Below are 14,593 nucleotides of genomic sequence, written 5' to 3' on the forward strand. Positions count from 1 at the left end.
CATTTGCCCCTAAGGTTACATTGCAGCCCGGTCTGTGGCTGCAGTTACAGCGTTCCCGCTCACTACTGGACCAACTTCAAAGATTGTTGTTCCTATCAGTCACTTACACACAAAAACATTGGAAACTAGAGTTAAAAAACCCCGAAATGACCCTTTAACAATCAACTACGGTGCAGGAGATCAACATTAACCTCTGATGGGTTTGAATGAAAGTTTGAGAGTCACTCAAAGGTTGTTTTGTGCACAGTGTTTTAGGGACCGATAGTTGAGGACTGACAAGATGTACATTAATAGACCATGCTTGAGTTTTGGTGTTAACTGAAACATACATTTTATTCAGAATATAGTACAAAACAATAAAAATGAGAGTTTTTTCTGTGGCAAAAATTTGACTAAATTCAGATGAATGTGACCTGTATGTCAATTTCCTGGCATGTCAATTTTCCTTTTATTTTATTTGTTGTGGTTTTTGACCTGCTGCAATTTCTCTTCCTTCAGAAAATAGCACCTGGTTGCATCAAAAATAACAACATACAGTATATCCTGAAAGAGGCAGCTCTTGTTGAGCATCGGGTAGAGAACAAGGTGGAAAATACTAGTAAAGGTGACACACACACAGAAAAATAATTCAAGGCAACTGGTCCCGAGAAAGAAACACCAAAGAATTTCTAATAAGGGAAGAAGTTTCACTCTCTAGATACTTCCAGCTTCTGAACTGGTTGCAGTTCCACTCTGCTTCCATATGAGGGCGCTCACGGGCCAGTGCAGAATGAATGGAGGTCTATGGAGCTATACCCCTCAAAATCCACTTTTCTCAGGATATCATTTTTTTGTCTAGTAATTTGAAAGTTGCATTCGAAAGGGGAGGCTAAGAAAATACACACTGCTGGGTGTTAGATTATTTTAAAGTCGCTTTTTTTTTCTAAAAAGCTTTTTAAATGCAAATTAATTACTTAAAAATCATACAATGTGATTTTCTGGATTTTGCTTTTAGATTCTGTCACTCACAGTTGAGTAGTGCCTATGATAAAAATTACAGACTGGGAAAACCTGCAAAATCGGCAGTGTATCAAATACTTGTTCTCCCCACTGTAGACTCCCATACATTTTGCACTGGACCGTGATCACCCCCAGTGGAACTCTGGTGGAACTGCAACCAAATTCGGTACAATGGGGCTAAATAGGGAGTGAACAGGCTCTCCGTAGACAGGCTTTGGAAACGCTTTGGAACAGTTTAAACTTTCCCTGATGTGTTTCAGTTTAAACATCCCAGAGCAGACTCAGCTTGCATGTATTTTATCCCGCTTCGTGTTCAGTGCAACGCAACCGTTTTCTTCATTCCAGGCGATGTCGTCTCACACCGGCGCCTCCTCTTCCTCCTTTTCTTCCCACTAACTGACTCTTCGTCACACAGAGGCTCTGGCACTCAGTCAGGGTGTTGAAACGGTTTCCGTTGCCGTCGCAGCCGCCGTACCAGAAGCGAGAGCATCGGCCCTGATCGCTGTCAAAGTACCATCTTATGGTGTAGTTCTGGCAGCCGCCGGCGTCCGGGCGCAGGAGACAGGTGTCTGGATGAAGACGGGAGAGAGAGATTAAGGCTGCGTCTCATTTCTCTGTCTTACCCCTTCCCCTTACCCCTTCGTTTTGCAAATTTAATTTGCTGCCAGGGTCAGTCTAGCAAATCTCCGTTGGCTTGCGAGCTGGAAAACCCAAACCCTAGTCCGGCCAATCACATCATGTTTTATAGTCGGTGGGCGGGGCTTAACATAATGACGGCAGAGTTGCGACGGTTGAATTCCCTGCTACTTGAAAACAAAGAAGATGGCTGCTGCTGCTGGATAACAGCGGTCTTTGGCCGCGACTCTGGAAGACTTGGAGAACGGCACTGAAGTCATTCTTAAAAAAGGAAGATGTGTTCAGAGTTTTGCCGACCGTTGTATAAATTCACCCAGTGGTGGAGGTGCAAGCCCATGTAATATTTAGAAAATGAGGCAGGAGGCATCTAGATAATGTCAAAAAACTGTTAAAATTAAATAAGTTGTATTTAGTAGTGATATGGCAGTGGTGTAATATATAAATAATTGTGTGATTGGTCAGCGTCAGTTGACCATGAAAGCTGAAAGGATCAGAGAGCGGTGGTTTAGTTCTTACCTGGTTGGTCGGCTCCGGCTTCGTCAGGGGTGTCTGCATCGGGGAGAGACGACACAGTCAACCACACGTAGACCCGGAACTATTATTACTTATTCATTTATTTTTTTTTACATAACTGCAGCTTCTTTATATATCACTGTTATGTGACCCAGATAATATAGGAACACAAATACATAGCCATTCATCTCCAGCCTCCGGCCATCACTCTCTGACTCTGTGTCAGAAACCCTCATTCATGCTTTCATAACCTTATGTTTGGACTAAAAAAAAGTCATTTTAGTTTTAGTCAAAAGAGAACTCAATATATCTTAGTCAAGTTTTAGTCAAAAAATGTCTTTTTTTAAATAAATTATTTCTGAGATTATTTCTGATAACCATTTCAGTCAAATAGTTATATAAAAATAAATTATATAAAGTTATATACATATCGAGCCTCTTCCTTATTTCACCAGTAAATTCCTGTTAAACGACAAAAACAACAACTGGAAAAGGGTATTTTACAATAACATTGAACGCAGCATGAGGCTCGCGAGGCAAGTTTGAAGTGAACGCAACATGTGTGTTGTTTTTCAGACAACGGCAGCTACAGACCGTCGTACGTCCCCCTGTTGGAATCCTCTCCAGTGAAATACAGACAAACTTTTACACCGTTTAGCGGTCAGCATTTTAACCGTGTTTACTCCAGCTGCTAGCTAAAGGTAGGCTAATGTTACCTGCTGTCAGGTGTAGTGTTAACTAGATAACGGTAGGCTAATGTTACCTGCTGCCAGGTGTAGTGTTAACTAGCTAACGGTAGGCTAACGTTACCTGCTGTCAGGTGTAGTGTTAACTAGATAACGGTAGGCTAATGTTACCTGCTGCCAGGTGTAGTGTTAACTAGATAACGGTAGGCTAACGTTACCTGCTGCCAGGTGTAGTGTTAACTAGCTAACGGTAGGCTAACGTTACCTGCTGTCAGGTGTAGTGTTAACTAGCTAACGGTAGGCTAACGTTACCTGCTGTCAGGTGTAGTGTTAACTAGCTAACGGTAGGCTAACTTTACCTGCTGCCAGGTATAGTGTTAACTAGCGTCCCGTGCAGCGATGTTTCAGTTGCCTCTAACGTCCGTTTAGGAGCATCAGAGAGAAGCGCAGGCATTTAAGTGGCACCTAAATAAGGCACCGAAATCTGCGTTGCTATTCGGTCCGGTAGATAACGGTTGTTATGGCACCGGTCGGTGCCGTATTAGCACCGGGTCTCGGTACCCAACCCTAGTAACAGCTGAATATTCTATCTCATGATGGAAAAGTAGAGACGATTGTAGACGGAAATTAAGAGAGATTTTATCTTAGTTTTTATTTTATGCAAAACATTTTAGTCTCGTCTTTTTTCGTCAACAATAATGCATGTTAATTTAGTCTTAGTCAGCGTTTTTGGACATCGGCACAGTCTCGTCATTGTCTCATCTTAGTCATGGAAAAAAATGACTCACCCACACCAAGACCTGGCAGCAATTCACCCCAACCCTCATCCACCTTCACTGGCTCCCAATCAAGTCCCGCATCACACATAAAATCCTCCTTCTCACCTACATATCCCTCCATGCCCCTGGCCCCCCACTACTTTTCCGACCTCCTCCATCCATACACCCCACCCCGAAACTGCTGGCCTGCTCTCCGTTCCCCACACCAGACTCTGTACCTTCGGAGACAGAGCCTTTAGTGTTGCAGCCCCATCTCTCTGGAGCCCCCTCCCTGCAGATATCCACAATGCTACATCCCTGGACATCTTTAAAAAACTCCTGAAACACCACCTGTTCCCCACAGCCTACAACCTCCTTTAGCTTAGCCACAGTCATTCTGTAAAGTGTCCTTGGGTTTCATGAAAGGCGCTATATAAATAAAAGTTACTATAATTATTGAAACCTATTGAAACTGAAGGAATTATAGTTTTTCCCGTCAAATGAATTGCCTTTTTGAGGGGCTTAACATATTCAAAAACTCACCAAATTTGGCGGTCGCATCAAGTCTGGTGAACATTTACATATTTTAATGGTTTCGGGAATAGGCGCACAAAAACGGCTCGCTAGCGCCCCCTAGAAAGTTAAAAGATTTGAGCCCCTGCAGTGCGTTTAACGTAGACTCACGAAACTTGGTACACGTGTTCTATGTCAAGATGTACAAAAAACGTCATTAGAGCCATACCCTAAACCAAACAGGAAGTCCGCCATTTTGATGTCAAAGTTCGAAATTGGTGCGATTTTGGCCATTTCCACATGTCGTACTTTAACGAACTCCTCCTAGAGATTCCATCCGATCAACTTCAAACTCGGTCTGTGCCATCTTAAGATGTTAAAGATGAAAAGTTGTTAAAAGAAAAACTTTTCATCATAGGGCGTGCCCGTGGCGGGGCGGCCATTTTGTGTGTTTCGCCGCCGAAACAGGAAGTGGGTGTAACTCGAGTGCACGTTGTCCAACTGGCTCAAAACTTTTCAGGATTCATAAGAGTCCGACCCTGAGGACAAATAAAGGGCGATATTTACTTAAAGTCATAGCGCCCCCTAGTGGCAACAGGAAGTAGGCCTAAAAGTCAAGGTGCTATACTTTAACGAACTCCTCCTAGAGATTTCATCCGATGGACTTCAAACTTGGTCTGTACCATCTATGCTTAAGCCACGCCCCTTTCATAAATGGTGACCCGTTTAAGGTAGAGTCTTATGTGAGGTATCAATGAACTCAGCAGAGACTTCCTTTTTTATTGGTAAAAGGTTTGGCCCGCCCCCTATACTTTGGCCACGCCCCCTTTCACAGCTAATGAACTGTATGACGTAGAGTCTTGTGTGAGGTATCATTGAACTCGGCAGGGAGTTCCCTTTTCATTGGTGACGATTTGCGGCGTCTGAGTGCCGTGCAAATGCACGGTTGCAAGGAGCGGCGGCCGCCAGTAACCCAAACGGGCCCGTCCATTGCTGCTTGCAGCTTTAATTATTATTACTATTATTATGAAGTAAACAACACCTCTATTTTGTCATGATGCCAGTTCACCTCCTGGGCACTGCCAGGTGCTCTTGAGCAAGGCACCGTATCCCCCCAACCGCTCAGGGCGCTGGTCCAGCACTGGCAGCCCACTCACTCTGACATCTCTCCATTTGTGCATGAATAGGTCACACACAATAGACAGACACATGCACGCAGACACAGACGCACGCATGCACACAAAGACACAGACACACACACACACACACACACAGACAGACACACACACACACACACACACACGCGCACACACACACACACAACACTTAAAGATGAGATGATAGATGATAACCAATCGATTAATCTTTGTAGATCTAATTTTAAGTGTTCTGAGAGAACTAGATTTCTGCACTTCCTCTTTGCTCTGTTTTTTTTTAGGCTTTTAGAAAATCCCAGGACGGGAGACTTTGGCCAATCACAGGTCATTTCAGAGAGAGAACATTTCTAGTGGCTGTTCTTCAAATGCAGATGCGCATGTACGTCCCTTCTAGAGGTGTTGAAATTAATCAAATAATCGATGCATCGAATCGTGGACATGGACGATGCTGCATCGATAATCGGCCGGCTCATAATCGATTATTTCTGTTTACGATTTAATCTAGGCCTAACAACCTTTCTCTTTACATATTATATTATGTTTTGCACATTCAGGAAGTGCCATGTGCTCAGTGCTGTATAGCTTTATGTATCTAATTTATTTAGTATTAGAGCACTGCAGAATGTTTGGTTTTTGAAGCTTGAAAAGCTATGAATTAAATATCCTACATGGCTTTAATAGAAAAATGTATTTGACGCATCGTGATGCATCGAGATATCAAATCTAATTGAATCGCTGACATGATAATCATAATCGAATCGAATCGGGAGATCAGTGAAGATTCACACCTCTAGTCCCTTCAGATGGTGAAAGCCTGATTCAATGGCTGAAAACCCTGCAGAAAAAGGGCTGCGTTTTACAATTCTGGGACTTTTTTGCCCGTTTGAGCGTTTACAACAAGTACTTTTTAATATGGAGATGGATGTCAATTCTTTTTCCAGATTATCTGCATGTCAGAACAAAGTGAGCGATACACAAACCTGATTAATCAATTATCAAAATAGTTGGCGATTAATTCAATGGTTGACAACTAACTATTAACATTTGCAGCTCTAGCTGGTTTGAGTCTGAAAATAGGATTTACTTACAATAATAAAACCACACAATATCACCAGAGTTATACTTGAACCACTAGAAGTCGCCAGAGTCTGAATTGTTTAAATCCTACACGGGACATGATTAGGCACTGTGTTATATTATTTACTTTATCAGGACAGTTTAATGTATCATTGTTGTTTGTGTGTGTGTGTGCATGTCTGTCTGTGTGTGCGTGAGCATGTGTGTGTGTGTCCGTACGTGTCTGTCTGTGTGTCTGTGTGTGTGCGTGTGTGTGTCTGTGTGTGCGTGTGTGTATGTGTTAGTGTGTGTGTGTCTGTGTGTGTGTTAGTGAGTGTGTGTGTGCATGTCTGTGTGCGTGTGTGTGTTAGTGTGTGTGTGTGTGTGTGTGTGTGTGTGTGTGTGTGTGTGTATTACCGCTGAGGTTCTCTCCTGAGAGGAAACTCTGGCCGTCCCCTGGGGTCACTCTGGCGATGACATCCAGCTGTGTTGTCTGCACCCGAAACTTCTCCTCCTCCTCCACAAACTCGTCGGCCAGAATTGCCGACCCCTGACTGGACACACCCCAGCCGAATAACACAGAAGATAAACTCAGTCACATTGGGCCTCAGACATAAACACGACTGTAGTATGTACTCAAGAACTGTACTTAAAGGATAATTTCAGGTATTTTTCAACCCTATTTTTCCATGCATTGGTATCTAAGTGACTAATGTTAAAAAATTATTTAGTGTGATCGCTGTAACTGGCAGCCGTGAACCGGGCTGTAATGTAACCCTACAGGACAGATGTTCAACATTAGCGTCCACTAAAAGTTCTGTTGTTGCTGCTGACAGACTCAGATTATTATTCAGTGTCTGACAACATTATGAAAGAATCCCTACAGAGATAGACCTTTTAGTTAAAGAGTAAGATCCTTTTAGTTTAACATGAAACAGCCCCGACATCACCATCACCGAACCCCAGGGTTCATACGCATTTTAACCAATACTTTTCATTACTTTTTGGCAAATGTATACTATATGTATTCCTGAAAATGTCAGTCGACATTATACAATAAGAATAAAAATCTGTGTTAAAGTTTACCCTCAGAGGTTTAACAATAAAATGAACTAGAAAATTCCAGAAGAAATTTTGACAGTGTGCCTACTACTTGGTGCACATCCGAATAACACTAGCTAAGTATTAATAGCAGTAGCTGTAATGACGTACATAGCAATAGGGAATGGATGGATGGGCTTACAAGACACCACAAATGCATACAGGTCAAGACCAGAGAACAGCATAGTACCACTTACCATTTTTGTTTTACTTTTGTAAAATTTCTCACAATGTATAATTCCATACTTTGAGTCTGGTGGGTTTAGGATGCTTAAAGTACTGTTTATTTACATGGAGTCTGGTAGGTTTGGGATGCATAAAGTACTGTTTATTTACATGGAGTCTGGTGGGTTTAGGATGCTTTAAGTACTGTTTATTTACATGGAGTCTGGTGGGTTTAGGATGCTTTAAGTGCTGTTTATTTACATGGAGTCTGGTGGGTTTATGATGCTAAAATGACTGTTTATATATATATATATATATATATATATATATATATATATATATTGCTGCAAAAGAGAGAGAATTTGCGTGGGAGAAAATTGCTGCTAGAGTAAATGCGTATATTCCAATATAGTGTATAGCCTAACATTACGTGTGAAATGGTATTGAACCTATAATCCATTTCATTTAGGTGCAATCCTGCAGCTACAGCACCATCATTATCAGAATTATAATCCATAAACTTTTATTTCAAAAGGTCACCTGCAATCACCTGCAATACTGTGGAACTCCTTTTAAAAACGTTTAAAACATGTTTCAGAGCGAGTCACACTCTTCTGACGGCGCTTTGCTACAGTGGCTTTACTAAAATGCTCCGCATCACCAATGTTGTAAAGACAAATGCAGTTTGCAAAAAAACTTAATGTGACACAAATAATCTGCTGGGATGTAAGAGCATAGATGGGTGACGTTAGTGATATGAGGACGGATAAGGTTAGGTAGCCTAGGCTACCTAACCTTAATGATCGACTGGGAAGAAAAACGATACCACTCAAATAGGAAGTTATCTGAAAATTTAAATGTTGGGGCTTCAATATCATCTCCCGACATATGTTTAACTCTCTGTGAAGTAAAGCAGCTTCTTCATCAATGGGATCGTAGACAAAAGGAAATGCCATGTTTTGAGAAATAAAATGTTTTATAGTCTGCCTAACATGGTTAATAAACCAACATATTTTTTTTTTATTCATGCCGATAACAAACTGCGCTAAAATGCGCCTGATCCAGACTGAATGAATGAATGAGGAAATAAAAGAGCGCTGTGTCAGAGGGAAGAGACTGAGACAAACTCAAGGTTTCTTGAAGAAAACCTGCTCCCGACCAGGTTAGGTTCACAGACTCAGTTACCTTAGTAACTGACTCAGAGGCTCAGTTACCATAGTAACTGACTCTGAGGTTAAGTTACCTCTCTTTCTGAAACAGAAAACCCAGAGGTTCCCTCACCTCAGGCTTAACTAACTCAGAGTTTTCACTAAACCTGCTTTCTGAAATACCACCTTAGTCCATCATGACAGCTGACAAATAACACTTTTCCTTCCTTCCTCTCCTCATCCTCTCTTCTTTTTTACTCTCCTTTCTTCCTCTCCTCTTTTCCTCTTCTCCTCTATTTTCTGTGTGTGAGTTAGAGGAGGGAGGGGTAGACAGTTTGATTGACAGGTGAACAATGTCTATTTAATGATGATTATACCTCTGAAGTTCCTTTCTTAATTCAAAAACCGAGAATTTGTCTCTCCCTCTCTCTCCCACCTTCCCTCCCTCCCTCTCTCTCCCTCCTTCCCTCCCTCTCTCCCTCCCTCTCTCCCTCCTTCCCTTCCTCCCTCCCTTCCTCCCTTCCTTCTTCCTTCCTTCCTGAAGTCTCCATGATAGGAGTTGTGTGTGTCAGAACTTGTTGCTATGGTGATTTCCACAGTGAGGGAGTGGGGAGAGGGGGAGACAGTATCTTCCATGGGTCAAATATATCCATTTAATGATAATTATACCTCTTAAGTTTGTTCTGTAATTCAAAAAAACACTGGGTCTAAACGGCAATAATATTATCATCACAAGAAAGATAAAGGTCTGGCGAATGCATTGATGTGGATTTTATGTTTGTGGTATGAAATATATGGGACACAGAGCATGTAACAAACAGGGAACCGTCTGCGTCCTCCAGATATTTTTTTTCACAGTTTCTATCGGCAGTTGGTATGAAGAGAGCCAAAAGTCCGGTGGATTCCATAGTTACATGTCTGCGACCGGCACAACATTTTCTACATTTTCACCAACAATGATGTATGAAGAGTGAAAACTGTAGGGGAGAGAGCAATTTGTTTGGAAAAGATTTCAGAGAATCGTACTGCAGCTCTGTCCTCTCCTCTGTGGTGTCAAATATATGCGACACAGAGCAGGTAACCAACAGGGAACCATTTGCGTCCTTCCACATATTTTTTTTTCATTGTTTCTATTGGCAGAAAACTGTAGGGGAGAGAGCAATTTGTTTGGAAAGAATTTCAGAGAATCGTACTGCAGCTCCATTTTTTTCCATTGTTTCTATCGGCAACTGGTATGAATGGAGCTAAAAGTTTAGGTCCGGTGGATTCCATAGATACATGTCTGCGACCGGCACAAGATTTCCTACATTTTGACCAACCATGATGTATGAAGAATGAAAACTGTACGGGAGACAGCAATTTGTTTGGAAAACTTTCAGAGAATTGTACTGCAGCTCCCCACTCTATCCTCCCCTCTAACTCTCCACATTCCGCCACATACACACACATTGGAAAATCTGAAACGGTCTGAAAAGAGGAACGATACTTAAACTGTGATTTGGTAGAAACCGTGCTTGATATCCGAATGCCCATTCAGCCCAACAAAGACCAAAGTCTTGTCTTCAGTTTAAACTTTACATTTTTTTTCTACATTAAAAGTATGGCGATACAGCATGCCCCTAAAGAGGGGTTGTTTTGAGCGATGTTACGTGATTTCCTGAAGATTTCCCATTCAAGTCTATTGGACAATTTTTTCGCCGTTTTTGCAGATTTCGTGAAAACCCGTGCGGCAAATCTTTTGAAAACACATAGCACACCATTCCGAGGCATTACACACATTTTGATGTATTTTGTGTGCACGTGTTGTAGCGCTCCCGTGACTAGTAGCGGGACAAAAACAGGCAGAATAATAATAATAAGTATGAGCAATAATAGTCATGGTGCCGATTGCTGCTATTTCAGCACATCGGCACGCACAAATGACAATTACGTGGTTCATAGTGGGATTCATAATATCACGCCCGAAAATACATTACACAAATCATACACAAAATACATTTATTAATCACATATTATTATACTGTGTTAAAAAAAAATCCATGACTTTTCCAAAACTTTCTGGGTCTTTTTATGTTTCCAAAACCTTTCCAGGCCTGGAATTTGCATTTTCAAATTCCAGATTTTTTCAAAACGTTATGAACCCTGAAACCCACCAGACTCCATGTAAAAATCAGGACTTTTAAGCGTGTATAGAGCCAGCGTATTTCCACATGTAAATGGGTGAATTAAGGGTAGGGCTGGGCATCGTTCAAAATCTTCGATCCGGTGCCAATTTCGATACCTCAGTTTCGATGCCGACCATTAATATCACATCGCAGCAAAACGCTATCTCCGTGAAGTTTTTAAAAACTGTAACCACACTTGAAACCACTTTATCGGCATCGCCGTGACTTGCGGTGACTTCAACACAACTGCAGAGCCGACGACGTAATTTACTCCGTCTGCACCTATCTATGTGTGTGTGTGTGTGTGTGTCGGTCGGAGCTCCGCTCTGTGTCAATATGCAGAGAGGACAGATAAGCTTACGCGCTCAGACGCTTTTGGAACCGAAATTTGTATTTTTTTCGGTGCCATAAAAGTATCGACGTTCAGTGCCCAGTCCTAATTAAGGGTTCATTTCAACCAAACCAGAGTGGTGATTGTTGGAACAGTGGAAAGATGAACCAAGACAGCTTTTGATAGTTTTATTTAGTTTCTGTCGACTTTGAATGAAGTGTGTTGTACGATGATTAAATTACTGTTGATTTAAATGGACATCTACTGTATGGAATTGTCAATTTTCAAACAAATACAGCCCACTTTTAACCTAACGGTCTCGATGTTGTTTGGCCCACAAATCATTAAATTAATGCTTCCCGGATTCCTGCAGGAAATGTTAAGCTTGCAGTGACAGAATCATTGTTATTATCTTTAAAGGTCCTATGACATGCTTCTTTTTGGATGCTTTAATATCGGCCTCAGTGGTCCCCTAATACTGTATCTAAAGTCTCTTTTATATAGACCTTAGTGATCCCCTAATACTGTATCTGAAGTCTCTTTTATATAGACCTTAGTGGTCCACTAATACTGTATCTGAAGTCTCTTCTATATCGGCCTCAGTGGTCCCCTAATACTGTAGGTGGAGGGTGAGGATGTGGCGTTGATTAACTGCCATATATCGCTCGTTTGCAAGCCATGATGTCTCTCTCTCATGGGCGGGCCAAATTCTCTGGGCGGGCAAATCAGAGAACGGGGAGGTAACCTTGCTCCTTATGACCTCATAAGGAGAAGATTCCAGATTGGTCCATCTGAGCTTTCATTTTCTAAAATGCAGAGCAGGATACCCAGGGCTCAGTTTACACCTATCACCATTTCTAAAAAACCAACCATTTAAAAAATCGTGAAACCGTGAAATTTTCATGCTGTGGGACCTTTACAGTTTTTTACAGTTGCTAGGACGGATTTCTCAATACTTGGGTCACTTTGTCAAAACTCTTCACACAGTAAGCACAACAGAAGTATATGTTGGCTAAACTGTGGATCATTTATCATTGCTTTGGCACAAAATGCATTCAATGACTACATCTTTCAAACCGCCAAAACTCTATGTACCTACAGGCCAATTTGCACATGCTAACATACTGTTTTCAAAACTGTTAAAATTAAGTTCAAAACAATAACATAATAAAAAACTGAATAAGACAGCAATTTGCTACATTTCTACAGTACTATTATAATGAAATATATTTTGAATCGAAAAATTAAATGCTATGAAAACAATTGGACAATTGGACCAAACACAGCTTATTCTCATTATGGCTGAACACCTACAAAGGTGTTACTCTTTCAATTTCATTACAAAAGGAGACAACCTCAGAATAGTTTTGTATTGTGACAGAAACATGGACCCAGCCAGAGATGGAGAAGTGGCTGAAAGAGGAAGAAGAGTGGCTGGAAGGGGGCGAGGAATTCATATGCGTGGTGGTGGAAGAAGAAGAGGAAGATCAAGAGCTGTAGTCTCAGATGAGATTAGAGCTACTGTAATTGATCATGTAATCAATCGTGGTCTCTCAATGAGAGAGGCTGGTCAGAGAGTGCAGCCAAATCTGCAACGCTCAACAGTGGCATCTATTGTTCGAATTTTCCTGGCAAACCAACTGTTTGTCAAAAATAACTGTTTTTGAACAAAACCAAACACACACAAAGACATACATTTTAGGTAATGTATACTACTGCAATAGCCTAATAGTTTCAACTTGGCGAAACAACGGTGACGAGGAAGGAATGTGATTGGGAAGAGAGCCACAGTGGATGTCCTGGGCCAGAGGGGTGCCAACATCACAATATGGCGCAGGGTTCATACGCATTTTAACCAATACTTTTCCATGACTTTTTGTCAAATTTCCATGACTATGTATTCCTGAAAATGTCAGTCGACTTTACACAATAAGAATAAAAAAATCTGTGTTAAAGTTTACCCTCCGAGAGGTTTAACAATAAAACGAATGACAATTTATGTGGTTCATAGTGGGATTCATAATATCGTGCCCTGAATAGAATGTTGAGGTTAGGACGACGTGAAATACATTTATTAATCACATATTATTATGCTGTGTTAAAAAAATTCCATGACTTTCCAAAACTGTCTGGGTCTTTTTATATTTCCAAAACCTTTCCAGGCCTGGAATTTGCATTTTTTAAATTCCATAACTTTTCCAGTTTTTTTCAAAATACGGGAACCCTGTGCGCAGCAATATCCACTGATGGATTGCTGTTACAAAAACCACTAATTGGGCCATACAACACTGAGCGTCTCCTTGCTTTCCTGCATGATCTCTATGAAAGGGTTGTGCTAGTTGAGGAAAAGGGATGCAGAGAGAAGAAATCAGCCAACATTTATAACTGTATGAAACAATGTGGCATTTCACCACTCCGTGCAGTCACCGAGTAGTTTGCAGCCCATCCCAGAATGGTGTCACTTTTCCTCCCACCTTACTCTCCATTCCTCAACCCCATAGAGGAATTATTTTCCCACGGAGGTGGAAGGTTTATGACCACCTTCCACATAATCAAATGTCCCTCCTGGAAGCAATGCATGCTGGATGCCTGGACATATCAGCAGAAGATTGCCAGGGATGGATTAGGCATGCCAGAAGATTCTTTCCTAGGTGTATTGCCCTAGATGTTATAAGATGTGATGTGGATGAGAACCTGTGGCCAAATGCAGAAGACCGAGTAGATTAGCATTCCTATTGTATCTGTATCAGTGGATGGTGTGTATACAAATTCTTGTATTTTGGAATTACTATTTTGGAAATATATTGAAGCGTACTGCATCATGTCTGATTCATTCCAGTAACATATATTGCAGTGAATTCTAAACAGTAGAGAGGTGTCCTTGTTTTACATAAGAAAACATTGTATAATGATACCTGTTGTTAGTGTATTTTAGGTCATTGTTTTGTGGGTGACAAAGTGTGTTTGTTGGCTGTCAACCTTTGCTAGTGTTATGGGAGAAGGAGTTGATTTGAGACACATGTATGAAGTGATTTGGTAGTTTTAGGCATTTTGAATGTGAAATGAACTGCTGTGAGCGGTGAAAGGGTTTTGGTTAAGAGAACTGTGTTAAGAGTTTTGAAAAAGTGACCTAAGTATTGAGAAATGTATTCTAGCAACTGTAAAAACTGTAATTTGTTCCTTCTAAGGCTGTGTATAAATAAAGTGTGGAGTTACCCATTGTCCCTATCGAAGATCAGTGAATCGTCATGTTCCCAGGCCGGGCGCATCGTCTGGTTCCTTCAGCCTGTTGCAGTCTTCTTTAAATGATGGACGAGGATACGCATTTATTCCCTCTGGAAATATGCACAAAATACACTCATGTT

At 41.3% G+C, this 14,593-nt stretch overlaps 1 pseudogene; it reads right to left on the bottom strand.

The window, feature by feature from the left end:
• Positions 1–893: 893 nt before the first annotated feature.
• Positions 894–14,593, bottom strand: part of LOC120562462 — a 33,144-nt pseudogene continuing 19,444 nt past the window's right edge.

This window comes from Perca fluviatilis, chromosome 7, assembly GCF_010015445.1.
Source record: "Perca fluviatilis chromosome 7, GENO_Pfluv_1.0, whole genome shotgun sequence".
NCBI classification, from domain to species: domain Eukaryota; kingdom Metazoa; phylum Chordata; class Actinopteri; order Perciformes; family Percidae; genus Perca; species Perca fluviatilis.